The sequence below is a fragment of the Tinamus guttatus genome, unplaced genomic scaffold, assembly GCF_059628265.1.
Source record: "Tinamus guttatus ecotype Peru unplaced genomic scaffold, ASM5962826v1 Tinamus_guttatus_pri_ptg000083l, whole genome shotgun sequence".
Classification (NCBI taxonomy): domain Eukaryota; kingdom Metazoa; phylum Chordata; class Aves; order Tinamiformes; family Tinamidae; genus Tinamus; species Tinamus guttatus.
In genome coordinates this window covers 2,829,784-2,843,803 of record NW_028288617.1, presented here as the reverse complement: position 1 = coordinate 2,843,803, position 14,020 = coordinate 2,829,784, and the positions used below count along the sequence as shown (strand labels likewise).

Here is a 14,020-nt window from a genome sequence, read left to right as displayed (position 1 = left end):
CTTCTAGAAATCTTGTGCAAGTTCGAGACACTTGGTGTAATTCCCCATGGCAGCATCTGCATACTTTGACACACCAAGAAACATTCTGCTGGCAGCTATTTGAGTAAAATACCAGTCAGATCACAGCTAGAGTGAACTGCTTGCTTTGCATGTTGTTATACCTTACATATGTTTCTACATAAACAAGCTGCAACAGTAGAATGGTGGATATGTTTCAGATATGATTCTTCAGAAGTGTAAAATACAGTAACAACTCTCTGAAAAAGAATATGATAAAGCAGTAGTGAAAACAAACTGTGTAGGAGTGTAAGCTATTCTGGAGAAGGAAGGAAGAGAAGGGAGTAAAAAAGGTTGCTTCTTTAGCATTGCGGAGGAAGAGAATATTTTGAGGATAGAAATTATGACTGAGTCGAGTCTAAACCCCTGTTCAGTTTTAGAAAACTAAAAATACAGCAGAACTGACAGGCCTCTTCCATGTAAAAAGGCACAGAAACTGCTATGACAAAGTAAGATTTCTGAGCTGGAGAACAGAACTTTGTTTGGCATCCTTAAGTCACATGGTAGTCACAAGCTTATTATCATGTGCCAGTATTTAGTTTTGTTTCTGATAGGGTTTTCAAGATCACTTTTCCAAGCATCTGTAGCTTGGTTACCTGTTAAACCTTCAGCTCTCCCACAGCAAATCAAAAACTAACTGTCCAGCTTTAAAAGAATCAGAAACAAGTCTTGGATATGTTAAGTTCCTACAAAGTTCACTGCAATGAACAGCTAAGTAGTGGCCTGAGTTCTCAATCAATGCTGCTGCTGAGGAGGAAGCCTGTGGCATGAACTTCGCTCAGTGCATCCTGCTGCTTTACCAAGCAGGAGACACCCACTCTGGAAGTCGGTAACATAAGGAAAGGATAAGGTACTGAAAAGGGATTTCAAGAAAGTATTGCAAAGAAGGAGAAAACAAATCCACAGAGCACGAGGGGAAACCTGGGGCTACATGCTAGGAATACTAAGGCAAATTAAGCTCTTCTAGGTTTGCTGGTCTTCACCACACAAAACAAAATAAATCAATATTGAGGAAATTGGTTATTATACTAATTATTAACAAAGAGGAAAGGATAAAACACTGAATGATAAGGTTGCTAGAAACCCCTCCTTTCTTTAGTGCATGAGACACTTATCTGGAAATAAAATGTCACCGGTGAAAAATTGTGACGTTAAAAGAAATTCGTGGTAATTAATGGCAGAGCCAAGCACTGAAGCATTTTTTTTTTTTTCCCCTCCAGGGATACCTAATCAAATATTACTTTATTTAAATGTTAAAGAATTTAGGCTGAAGCTTAAATAATGATAATTACCCATAACCCATAGATCAACAACAGATTAATCATGAGTGATAGTTGGTTGAAATTATATTATGAACTTTATACTTAAATAGCATAGAGTGTGCTTTGAAAAAAAAATGATATTTTTAGAGAAATAGCCTAAATATTTATAGTTAAAATGTTATGTATCCCTGATTAAACAAGCAGTGTTTTATTAACTATTAACATTTTATTAAACTTTCCCTACATTATCTAATACTTAATATATTTTAATATGCAAGACAAAAAAGCAAATTAGTCAATGGATGTGAATAAAACAAGCAATTTATAAGCAAATGAGCTGTATTATGTTCTTTCTTCTCTCTCCTGCTGTAGAGTTTAAATAAAATAAAATAAAATAAAAAAAAACAAATTTAGTCCCTGCCACAAAGTACTTACACATTATAAGCAAAAAAGTTAACATTGAAAAACTGAAGAATCAATACCTTTTGAGCTCTTTGAGAAACGACAAATATTCTGAGCATGCAGAAATACCAACCTCACTGAAGTGAGGAAGCTTGAAGTAGCTGTGTCCTGAATTACCAAGTTCTGCTCTAGCTACAGGGATCGAATGGGAGAAATGGATTTGTACTTGGAAACTCTAGTAGCTCCGAGGAAATGATGAGGACAGTAAAGGCATAAGAAATGCAGCACAAGTAACAATACAGGGATGTTTAAAGGAAGCATGAGGTTTATGGGACATCAAAACAGGGGTTAGTAAAGTGCTGGCAAAGTAACATAGATGAAGCAACATTTGAAACACCAACACCGGACAGCATAAGGATGCAAAAAGAGAAGCAAAGCAAGGCTATAATCAAAAATATCCAAAAGGAGGCAAGAATAGGAGTCCATATGGGGAATGAGGAGAATATGGAACCAGTTGTTTCAGACAAATGATCTACATGAACACACATGCAAATATATATGTGCTTCTCAGGCTTCAAAAATATCCCAAAGAAATGAACTGGCCTCTGTGAATGTATGTTATGCAACCGAAGTGATCAGCTGATTTTCTCCAGACTCCACAGATTCTTATTTTTGTTTTCATGCTGTGCTTGTTTTTCCACCATCTCCTTCCACCTCTCTGCTTGTTCCTGATGGATCTGAATAACAACAGCTAAAACCAAACAAGCTGGCGTGAAAGACTGCATGAGCATACAAGATGCTGAGATATGACTCACAGAGAAAGATATTAAGCTCCACAAATGTTGTTAAAGGTCAGAGCACCAAAACTCTTGGAAATAAATTTCTTAGATACGCATTCTCCTAAGACAGCTTTAAAGGGCACAGTAGACAGATGGAGACAAGGAAACAGTTGCAGCTATTGATAAAAGAGGTCCACATGATTTAACGATCAAAGTATGAGAAAAATATATATGAAGAAACTTACAGCTGGCTAAATATATTTTAGGAAAACATGAATGAATATGTTAGGCTTTGTAAGAGTAATGGTAAAAAGATAACCTCATTAACTGGTCAGAAAATTCATGATGATAAGCTAGAAAGTAGGCTTGTAGGCTTTAATATCAACATTTCTTCTTGGCCCCAGGTGATTCTTTCAACAGGATATAACTGTATATATAACAACAGTATATAACTGCATATTTATAAATGTGTATATATACAGGTGTATAATGGGCTGTATTTTCTTTACTAGATTGAGGATAATTATTCTTCTCATTGTGTATGAATATATATGAATATATTTATGTATGGTCTGTTTGTTCATATGTCATGTGTGGTTTAATTATTTATAAATAGTTAAGCATATAATGGGACATATACATATAAACTTTGGCATCCCATATTACAAATTTGAAAAAGTTGCTCTGAGTGTCAATTAGTTCCCTGACTGAAACTGGAACATGCAGCCCCTATCATCCTCTTTCACAAAGATTTCCTGCATATATATTTCCACTTACATATTATACGAATAGTTCTAATCTTCTGACAAGAAGTTCTCCCTAAGGGTCACTAAAGAATGGAAAGGTTATTAGGAGATGGTTCTCTTTTCTCTTCCCCTCAGGCATCTGAGAATGGTCTCTGCAAAAAAGTTCTGCTTAAAGTGAGACATTCTTGGAGAAAAGAAAAAAAAATCTATTTACCAACAGTTATAAATAATAGCAGTAGAAAGGTCATCTCTAAATTCCCAACTGTCCCTGTTGCTCCAGATCACATACACAATCCTTTCACTGTAATATCTGCAGATCTCTCTTAACACCACTATTGAAAGAATAGGCAGGGTTAACCTCTGAACTGATTCTTTTCTTTGTATATATTAAAAAAAAGAAGCCTGTATTGGAAGCTTATATCAGAATGAAAATTGAATCTGTGTGCTCTAATAATGTGTGTAAGAGGAGATTCAGTTAGTGGTTCCTAAATGATCAAAAACTGTTCAAGTGAATTACAGCACTAAAAATGGCTCTATGCCCAGGCATTAGGATATATTTAATTTAAATCTGTTTCTCAATGCTGAGGAATAGGAGAGAATATAAGACAGTAGATACAATTATAGAATATAAGATAATTTACTACATATTAAAAGATTGTGAAGAGACTATACAATTTTCTTTCCTTCTGCCCTAGCTTTTTGTAAGAGTAACTTAATAATGGTTTTATCTGTTAAAATAAGTAACTCTTTCTAATGCTTACCCCATGCCTTATATGTAAAAAAAAATACAGGAATGGTTATATCACTATTTTTCTGATCCTTTTGCTTCTTGATCAAAGATAAATCTGGTATCTGATCTACCTGTACTTTATCCTGAGATTTTCCACAGCAAGTCACACTGCAACATTCACTATCTGTGAAGTTTCCAGTTGTTCCACCACAGCATAAGTCCTTGTCAGACTTTTAAGATACTTCTACCTAACATAACTACAAATAAAATATTTGTTCAGCTTCTTCATTTGTAGTTGTACTTGAAGACTGTGAAATAAAATAGTAAGTCTAAATATGAAAACTAGAGACAAATTGAGAACGCTTTTTTCAACATTGTTTACTAGTTAGAATATAAGCATGATACTCATATTTGTCTACCGGCTCAAGATAAAAAGCTAAGTTTTATCTCAAGGTCTGGTGATGAGCATGTGTGATGAACACTAAGTTTTCTCAGGGGACATTCCCCAGAAATAAAAGAGTAGATAAGATTTTTAAGTGCTTCTAGAGGGTAGTACAGTACAACACTGAAAGGATGTTTCTAAAATTCTATAGTAGCGCATTGCTTTCAATTCAATTCTGTGTTTTTTTCTTTTAAGTTCTACTATTCTGCGTAAGTTCTGTTGAAATACAAACTCTGAAGGGAAGTCTGGATAAAAATCAGGAGATCGTAACTATATCTTTCACATAAAGTCCCAGCTAATTTTCAATCTCCAAAATTCTCAGAGTAATAATCATGATGGTTCAGTGTTTCGAAGAGTTTATTTTCAGGTGCAATTCAAATCACTGTTCCACAAAGACTGCATGATCTCTGTGATCTCTACTGCAAACTCTGTTGGAAACTTGGAAGAGCAAATAGTTTAACAGGTAGTAACGGGGTGCACCCCCTAATTTTCAGGTTGGATATATATTTGGGGCATGCTTTGTAATTACTAGTTGTAAGACACGGTAATGCTAACTGTAAATGGATGCTGCTTTAAATGGATCCTGGCACAGACAACAGTTTAAGACTCATTTTTTTTTAGTTAAACCCAGAATAAGATGAAATTTAGAGGATATAATCTTTGCAAAAATCTTTGCTATTTTTTATCATTTTCAAGTTAATCTGTGCTGCATTATCCAGCCCTATGTTTAAATGAGTATGTTCTGTTCTCTACCATGTCTATATAGCCTCAATATGGAGTGGAAAATAGACCCAAGAGGAAGGGATGCTTTGGGCTTGTTTCTTGTATTGTGGTAAAGAAATGGTGGTTGGATGCAATCCTGGAGACTAACAGTATTTAGCAATTCTGCTCTGTGCTTTGAAACAGCAGCCCTGGACTTTATCCTGTAAACTTTCATATGAGTGGCCCTTACTCCTGCAAGGAGTATCACTGAAAATGGAAACAGATTATTATGTACTGTGTATTTTCACCATAATGGACTGTCATGCTATATTGCTTTTTACTAGTTCATGTTTCTCACTTCATAAAAAGGTAATGTATTTCATACTGAGATGATACATACAGACTTTAAATGCTCTATTTCAAAAGGTACTGCAAAATGCAGCATAGTATTTGCTCCTCACTGTGCACCATTGCTATCATAATCACGCTGCAACACCCTGCACCTTGGTTATGCCTTGCATAAAGCCTCTCTCTGTTTCTCCTATCTCACCAGTCCGCTTGGGTGATATAATCCCTAGTCTGGGCATGGATACACAAACAAGAAGGCAAAAGCAAGCAATACGCCAGTGCTTTGTGACTCCTTCCAGGTGATGGTCCCAACACACTTATCTCATGGGACCTAAGCACACTGGAAGACACACGTTACCCATTAAGGCGGTGCATACAATGTCCTATTGTCCTTAGCGAAGACTAATGGATAAATGCCACAATTTACTCAATGCATATGTCTAGAAAAGCTAAATGGAGACAGAATAAAGATTTCGCAAATTGTGTCTTTTTCTTTTTTCCTAACGAATGGGAAACAATACTTTAAAACTGTTAAAAAAAAAAAGTGAAGTTCTGTAATTAAAAACTCAAGCCTCAAAAGATGCAGCACTTTTTAAGAAACATATCTCTGATTCTATAATTTTATACTAGCATCAGAGCAAATAAGCCTCCTCTGAGCACTTGGCCATCATGACTACTAAAGAAATACAAAACAAGCGCTGCAAGGCTGAGTTGGACAGGTTCTCCTAAGTGTAATGGATGCTATACCATGATGTGACCTTGGTAGGGGAGTAACTAACTAACTGTAAAGGTAAAATTCACAAGCTAGTATTTTTTAACTCATTTTGACCTCTGAAGCTTATTTTAGGTTTGGTATGAGCAGAAGCGGTTTTTTGTTAGCCAGAATACTTCTGCTAACACTTACAGCAAACAACATTTTTCTAAAACTTGTTGGATGACAAGGCTAGCAAAGTTAGTCACACTTGTGGTTAAAAAGGTGTGCCGTAAGCTCAAAAGCTGTATTTTAAATTGTAGTATCTGTTGGAGCAAGTGATTTATCAGGGACTTCAGTAAAGGTCCACTGGGGATAAATGTCGTTTGTTTTACCTATCAACTGGCTAAAGTTACATGGAACAGATACTGTATTTGTCCTCAATGATGGCTATAATGAGCCCAGGATAACTTAACAATCTTACATTGAGAATGGAATATGAGATAGATGCAAATCTGCTCAGGCCAACAAAGTAGCAACAGTACAGAGGATTGCTTGTATTTACAGAAATCCTGTTTTACACCAATTCAAATTAGGAATAAGATATACTTAACTATGTGCATCCAATGGAAAATTTGACTTCAATTTAAAAACACAGCCTTTTTTCCACCTTAGATCATGATGTCTTGAATTAACTATAATCCTGCATTGTTGTATAAATAGATGCAACATTTGTGTCAAATATTCACAAATTAAAAATTTGCATACATTATGAGGTCCTGATCCTGATCCTGATAGTACGACCTTGTAAATAAGCAGCTTGTCTTAGAATTAGGCCTCCAATCAGTGTGTGTGGTAGAAGTGCACATGGATCTTCACAAAAGCAGACGAGACATATTCTCTACCTTGAAAAATTTAAACCAAAACAGTAGATAGAAGGAATGGTAAACTAAAAAAGTTTATATATGCGTATTTTTTCTCCAGAACAAAAACACAATAAAAATCTATGTTGAAAAATCTAGTACTTCAAAGGTTTAAAAGACAGTTACACAAGCAGCAATGACATATGTGAAAAAAAATGCAATGGTGTTATTAAGGCTTGTAGAAGAATTAATAAGTGGCAGTTAGATATCTAGATCACAGGACAATGTTCATGGGAACTTAGCGTTTAGTTTCTTAAATAAGTGTTCAGTCTAAGTACATGCTTTAAGCTGCAATGTTCCTTAGTGGATACACAATTTTATTTCTCAAAACGCAGATGACACACCCAAATTAATCCTTGCAAATCTTTTATGAATGTAGGCATCAGTTCCTATGGTACTAGTGCAGTGGTCAATGGAGTCAGCTAAGGTCATTTTTGACACAGGACAGCACAGAAGAAATTGCAATTCTTTGACTAAATTAACTTCAAATCTGACCAACAGAGGCAGGTTTCCATGGGGTAAAGTAATTCACTGTAGGCTCATTTATTCCTGAGGTTTCTTACAAACAAAGCTGCCAAATTGCAAAGATGCTTTGTGAAATCACCAATTGTATACCAGCTGCTAAACTGAGGCTACAATGTTCATCCTCTGCCAAGTCCCCAGACATAAAAAGCCCATGTTTTACCTCACTACCTTTTTTTTTGCTTTTTTTTCTCCAGCAATATGAGAGCTGCAACATACTACAGGTTTCCAATAAAAAATAAGAGGTTTACTAAACCTATTTTAAACATTAAATGATAGCCTGGGGATTTTTGGCTCTCAACCTTTTTTTTTTCCATGATGTGAAAAAAAAAGTAGTAAATAGCACTTTACATAAAAAGAGTCCCATATCTCGCAATCAGTCATTCTGCTAAAGGCCAATTTCCTACTCCCATATTAACAGCAAGATTTCTTCTGATTTCCACAAGCAGTATCAGGGCCAGTAACAGAGTTTGATTTATTCTCTTCTTGTATACACGAAGAATAAGTTGCTGGTTGGAATAAGATGGCTATCACCATCACCAACAGTAGACAAGTGCTACTTTAGCCTCACGTCATAATCTTGTACTTCCACTATCTTGAGCTATAGAGCTGCATTCAGCAGTGGATTCCTCCTGATGCTTTCAGATTGCTTCAGCACATGAGCCTCACACACCAAGGGAAACTGATCAAATTGTGTCATTTCCAAGAGCACAACCAATATAAATGAGGAACTGGATTCATAAAGGACAGACACAATCATGGTGCAGGGAACACGCTAAGCGCTGTGATCTGAATGCACCTGTGGTTCAGAAAACTCCTACAGCAGTCAGAAGTGGGAGGAGTGGCCGACACTCTGAGGGTTGTGCTGCCATTCAGAGAGACCTGGACAGGATGGAAAGTTGGGCAGAGAGGAACCTCCTGAGGTTCAACAAGGACAAGTGCAGGGCCCTGCACCTGGGGAGGAATAACCCCAGGCACCAGTACAGATCAGGGGTTGACCTGCTGGAAAGCAGCTCCGTGGAGAGGGATTTGGAAGTCCTGGTTCACAACAGGTTAACCATGAGGCAGCACTGTGTCCTCGTGGCCAAGAAGGCCAATGGGTACCTGGTCTGCATGAGGAGGAGTGTTGCCAGCAGGTCGAGGGAGGGAATCCTGCCCCTCTGCTCAGCTCTGGAGAGACCGTACCTGGAGTATTGGGTGCAGTTCTGGGCTCCCCAGTACAAGAAGGACATTGAGCTTCTAGAGAGGGTCCAGCAGAGAGGCACGAAGGTGATTAAGGGACTGGAGCATTTGCCATATGAGGAAAGACTAAGTGAACTGGGCCTGTTTAGTCTGGAGAAAAGAAGGCTGAGAGGATATTTGATCAACATGTTCAAGTATCTGAGGGGTGATTGTAGGGAGGATGGGGCCAGGCTCTTCTCCATGGTGGCCGGAGACAGAACGAGGGGTAATGGGTATAAACTGAAACACAGGAAGTTTAATCTCCATATGAGGAAGAACTTATTTCCTGTGAGGGTGGCAGAGCCCTGGAACCGGCTGCCCAGAGAAGTTGTGGAGTCTCCTTCTCTGGAGATCTTCCAAACGCGCCTGGATGCCACATGCTCTAGGTGTCCCTGCCTGAGCAGGGGGGTTGGACTAGATGATTTCTAGAAGCCCCTTCCAACCTTAAGCATTTTGTGATTCTGTGATTTTCTACTCTAGTTGCTCTTTTCTCCCCTCTCCTCCTCTCTTTTATATATATATTTTTTACAAATATAGAAAATATAGATGTTTTGAAATAGTTATGTATTACAATTTATGCTAAAATCTCAACCTTTTCACCAGTAAATTATACATAATCAGAATAAGCATCCCTTCATTTCGGTCAAATAGCAAATTATAATGCTGAAACAAAGATTGATTCAATATCAATGACTATGCTGAGACTATGAACCTTGATGTTCTCCAGTATAAAATGTCAACAAATATCTAACATGCCAACCACATGGCTAAATCAGAAAAAACTTAAAATATATTAAATCATTAATTTCAAAGATACGGCAATTATCTCCTTTCATGCGAAGCTTGAAAGAGAATTTTCTATTGTACTGGAATCCTCAGGAAAAAAAATAAATAGGTTGAAAAGCAAAGTAGTTGAATAGCATTATCTTATTTCAATAGGAAATGAAACTGCCTCAGGATGAAAAAAAAAGGGTAGTAAAGAGATACTTGATACTTTCAAGATAGACACTAACTTACTTTGCATCTTTTATGACTCTGACCAGAAATAAAACAGGAAAGTATAACAGTAAGTCATTTAGGAGATTCAGATTCCTACTGAAACGGTGTTGCAAGAATTGGAATCATTAGTTGAAAGGCAGAAAATATTTTCCAACTCTTTTTACCATAACCTCATAGGCTACTAGTTTGAATAAATGAAGTGAAGAAGAGGTGGACAATTATGTCTCAGCAACCCGATTTCCTTGCACCTCCCAGTCTTTCTTTAACCTCCAAAACAGAATCAGCATATTCGCAGGGTTTTTAGATAATTTTTAAATAGGTTAAGGTATTTCCTTGACAGAGCCAGTCTTTTCAGTGAAGCATCACTACATTGTGTTCCTAAAATGGTTTATAAAATGGGCCATTCTCACAAACAAACAAACAAACAAAACTCAAAAACACACACTTGCAGGTTGGTGGTGTTTTCATTTCCACCTACGTCTGCCATCACGTGCGACATCCAAAGACGCCAGGAGACCATGTAAGATAGAGGAGAACTCTGATTTCAATTTTTGGGCAGGATGGTGATCAGAAGCCTGTGAACATCTGCTGGAGATTCAGTAAGTCTGTGGTACTTCTGGTGCATAACGGTTGCTTGGCAAGCAGTTAGCAATGAGCACGTAGTGCGTGTTGAGTGAGGCCAGAATGTCCTCATGGTATGGCAGGTTTCCTGCATGCAAGTAAATAACATAGCACATATGCTTGGGTTGGGCTATGTAGAGATCCCAAACACTTTTAGGATTTCAGGTGAAAAGTAGGCATAGTGGAAGTTCTGATGAATTAGCTTTGCCATTTAGAAATTCTGGCCACTCTTTTGACGATTTTAAAATTTGCTTGGGCACAATTTCTGGCCAGTAGAAGAGGACTTGTCCCAGAAAATTTGGATACATGGAAGATTTGTGTTACAGTCTTTCTGATAATTTAAGAAAAGATGGAGAATTATTAATAATATAATGCCTCACTGAATGCTGATTATTTTCAGCTTTAGGCAGAATCAGGGAACTAGAGTAGGTTTCCTGAGCCCATAAAGTCGACTTGTGCAGAAGAGACAATACTAATAGAACACATCCTTCTTGCCTGGTGCAGACTTGGCATAAAAAAGTAGTGTTGCTAACATTAGAGTTAAAATCAGCAGGGTGAAAACTAGCACCATAGCCTGTTCAGTGTTGAGGAATTACACTCAAAGAAATAAGGTATTATATTCCAGAAATATAAGATTTTTTTGCACGGATCTGAAATATCAGCTGCTTCCTAAAGATGGGTACCTGTTTCTTACAGGAAATCTTAACTTCTTAAAACAGAAGCTTCCTAAGTGGGAATGGGCTTCTGGCTCAAACACAATAATCACTGCAAAAAAACCTGCCCATTCTAACTTTTCTCCAAAATGGAAAGTTTACAGTTCTAACACCTGCTTAAATAAACTTCCACACAAATAAGCAACAGGAAGTGGCATTTTGAATGGAAATCCTTTAGAAATTGAACTCAAAAGCTTGCTGAAAATGTCCATCATTATAGCAGTTAGCTGTACTGAGGAATCTGTCCAGCACCTAAACAAATCAGAAATCCACCCTTTTTTTTTTTTGCATTTGAATGTTATTTACACAATTTTCATTCCAAGCTTGTTCCTCATAGACTCTTTAACAAAGCTGTAAGCTCCTGAATTTTAGCCTCAACTAACTCAAAAGTGCAGAAATCTCTGTAGCAGCAGCACTCCTCTGGCATTTATCCCATTTTATTTATTTTGGGACTATGTCCCAAAGCTATCAAAAATCAGTGGCTGAAAGTCAATCTTTGTCCCAAGGCATAACCTACTGGCATTTCGTCTTTTATTTTTACTTTTTTCACTCTGACAACCAAAAATATCTCTTTTCTATCTCTGTTACATTCTGAAATCTAGTATTGGGTTCCACAGAACATGAGGGCTTCTTTTTTTGTCACTTCTGCTGTTAAGCTGTGCAGTGCCTTGGGGTTTCCAAATTAGACACACATCAGGCATCATGGCTTGCATCTGATGGAAAAAACCTTTGAGCAATTCAGCTTTCATACACAGCATGTTCACAAACAACAGAAGACCCCCAGTGCTCTGAGACTTAAATATACTTTACAGAGGCAGGTTCTCAACAGACAGGTTCCACAGCATTAGGAAAAAAATGGGCCAAAGAAACAATATTCTTTACTAAAGAAAATCTTTCTTATATGAACTAGTGAAATATTACTATTTGCTGCTGCTTGACAAAAAAAAAGAAGAGTGTAAAAAAAATCCTTCTCCAGATGTTATTTATTAGTATGCAAAAACACCATTTGCTAACCAGGATGTTAACACATGCAAGCACCTAAAAATAAGAGCATGACACAGTTTTTTTCTTTAAAATCTGAAAAGCTTGGAAAGGAGCAAATTTAACCTTGAGATTTTCAAAATTTCAGAAAGCTGATTTAAATATCCCCGTTCAAAGAATTCGGCCCATTGCTGCTCTCACTAAATCGCAGCTGGTCAGCTGACTAAATGTGAAGGTTTCCAGAAATGATGGAACTAGAATACCCCACAAAATCCAGCAGCACCACCTGCTCCAGAATAGCTCAGGCTTTGCCCACTTACTAATAAGTATCCTGGTTAATGATCTTTCCAAGCAGCTGGCATTAGACTTATCCAAAGGGACCTGGACAGACTGGATAACTGGGCAGTGAGAAATCTTATGAAATTCAACAAAGACAAGTGCAAGGTCCTGCACCTGGGGAGGAATAACCCCAGACACCAGTACAGGCTGGGGACTGACCTTCTGGAGAGCAACTCTGCAGAGAGGGACCTGGGTGTCATGGTGGGCGACAAGTTGACCATGAGGCAGCAGTGTGCCCTCGTGGCCAAGAAGGCCAATGGGATCCTGGGCTGCATTAAGAAGAGCGTCTCCAGCAGGTCGAGGGAGGTGATCCTGCCCCTCTACTCAGCCCTGGTGAGGCCGCATCTGGAGTATTGTGTCCAGTTCTGGGCTCCACAGTACAAGAGGGATGTGGAGCTGCTGGAGAGAGTCCAGCGCAGGCCCACAAGGATGATCAGGGGCCTGGAACATCTGCCCTATGAGGAGAGGCTGAGGGAGCTGGGCCTGTTCAGCCTGGAGAAGAGAAGGATGAGAGGGGATCTAATCAGTGTCTATAAGCACCTCAAGGGAGGCAGTGAGGAGGATGGTGCTGGTCTCTTTTCACTGGTGGCCACCAGCAGAACTAGAGGAAACAGCCAGAAACTAAAGCATCAAAAGTTCCACAGGAACTTCAGGAAAAATTTCTTGACAAGTGAGGGTGACGGAGCTCTGGAAAAGGCTGCCCAGAGAGGTTGTGGAGTCTCCTTCTCATCTTCAAAACCCATTTGGACGCAATCTTGTGCTGCGTGCTCTAGGTGACACTGTGTGTGCAGCGGGGTTGGAATAGATGAGCTCTAGAAGTCCCTTCCAACCTTAAGCATTCTATGATTCTATGACATCACACTCCAAGGCAAGCTATGAGCAAAGACAGGACATTGTAAAGCTGTTGCAATGACCAAAACTTGTCTGACTGCATTTTCAAAGCCAGGCTATAGGAACAAAAGGGTATTTTAATGGGTGGAAATTATTTATGATATATTAATCTCATCACATAATAAAGAGGAAGTGGTTTTTTTCCCCTTTGCTGTTCTCTTATATATTGGACTGAAACACTTCCTTCTGGTCCTCCCTGCCAAACCTCAGTATCAGAGGAAGTATCAACTCACTATTGTTAGCATATAAATTAACCGAACTTCGTCTAAGACCTGCCTGTAGATTTATTGTGCCAAAGAATTCGGTATTCTCTTAATGTGCTGTATCTCAGTTTTAACTAAATCTGTATAGAAAATTTCTTTGGAGAATTTAAAGGAGGTAGTACACGGAAAGCAGCCTCTGCAGGTGTCTGAGTTCCATATAGGCCAAACAGCAGCACTGTCACACTGAATATTACCTTATTCAGTGTTACATAGGGCTGTGACTATAATTGATTTTCTGGGTCAGCAGTCAAACTGAAATACTGGAAGCAGAGAATTTGCTTTTTTCCTTTGGTCTCATCCCAGTCTTGAACTGGGAGAAGAGTGGATTTATCCTAGAGTTCCCACTTTTCCAAAGAGTGGCCTAACCTCCTGTCTCCAGCACATAGGA

At 38.2% G+C, this 14,020-nt stretch overlaps 1 protein-coding gene across 3 annotated transcripts in view; it reads right to left on the bottom strand.

Annotated features, from left to right (window-relative positions):
• MID1 (midline 1) overlaps positions 1-14,020 on the bottom strand; it is a 177,614-nt gene that overhangs the window by 66,359 nt on the left and 97,235 nt on the right. The gene's annotated exons all lie outside the window — the stretch shown is intronic.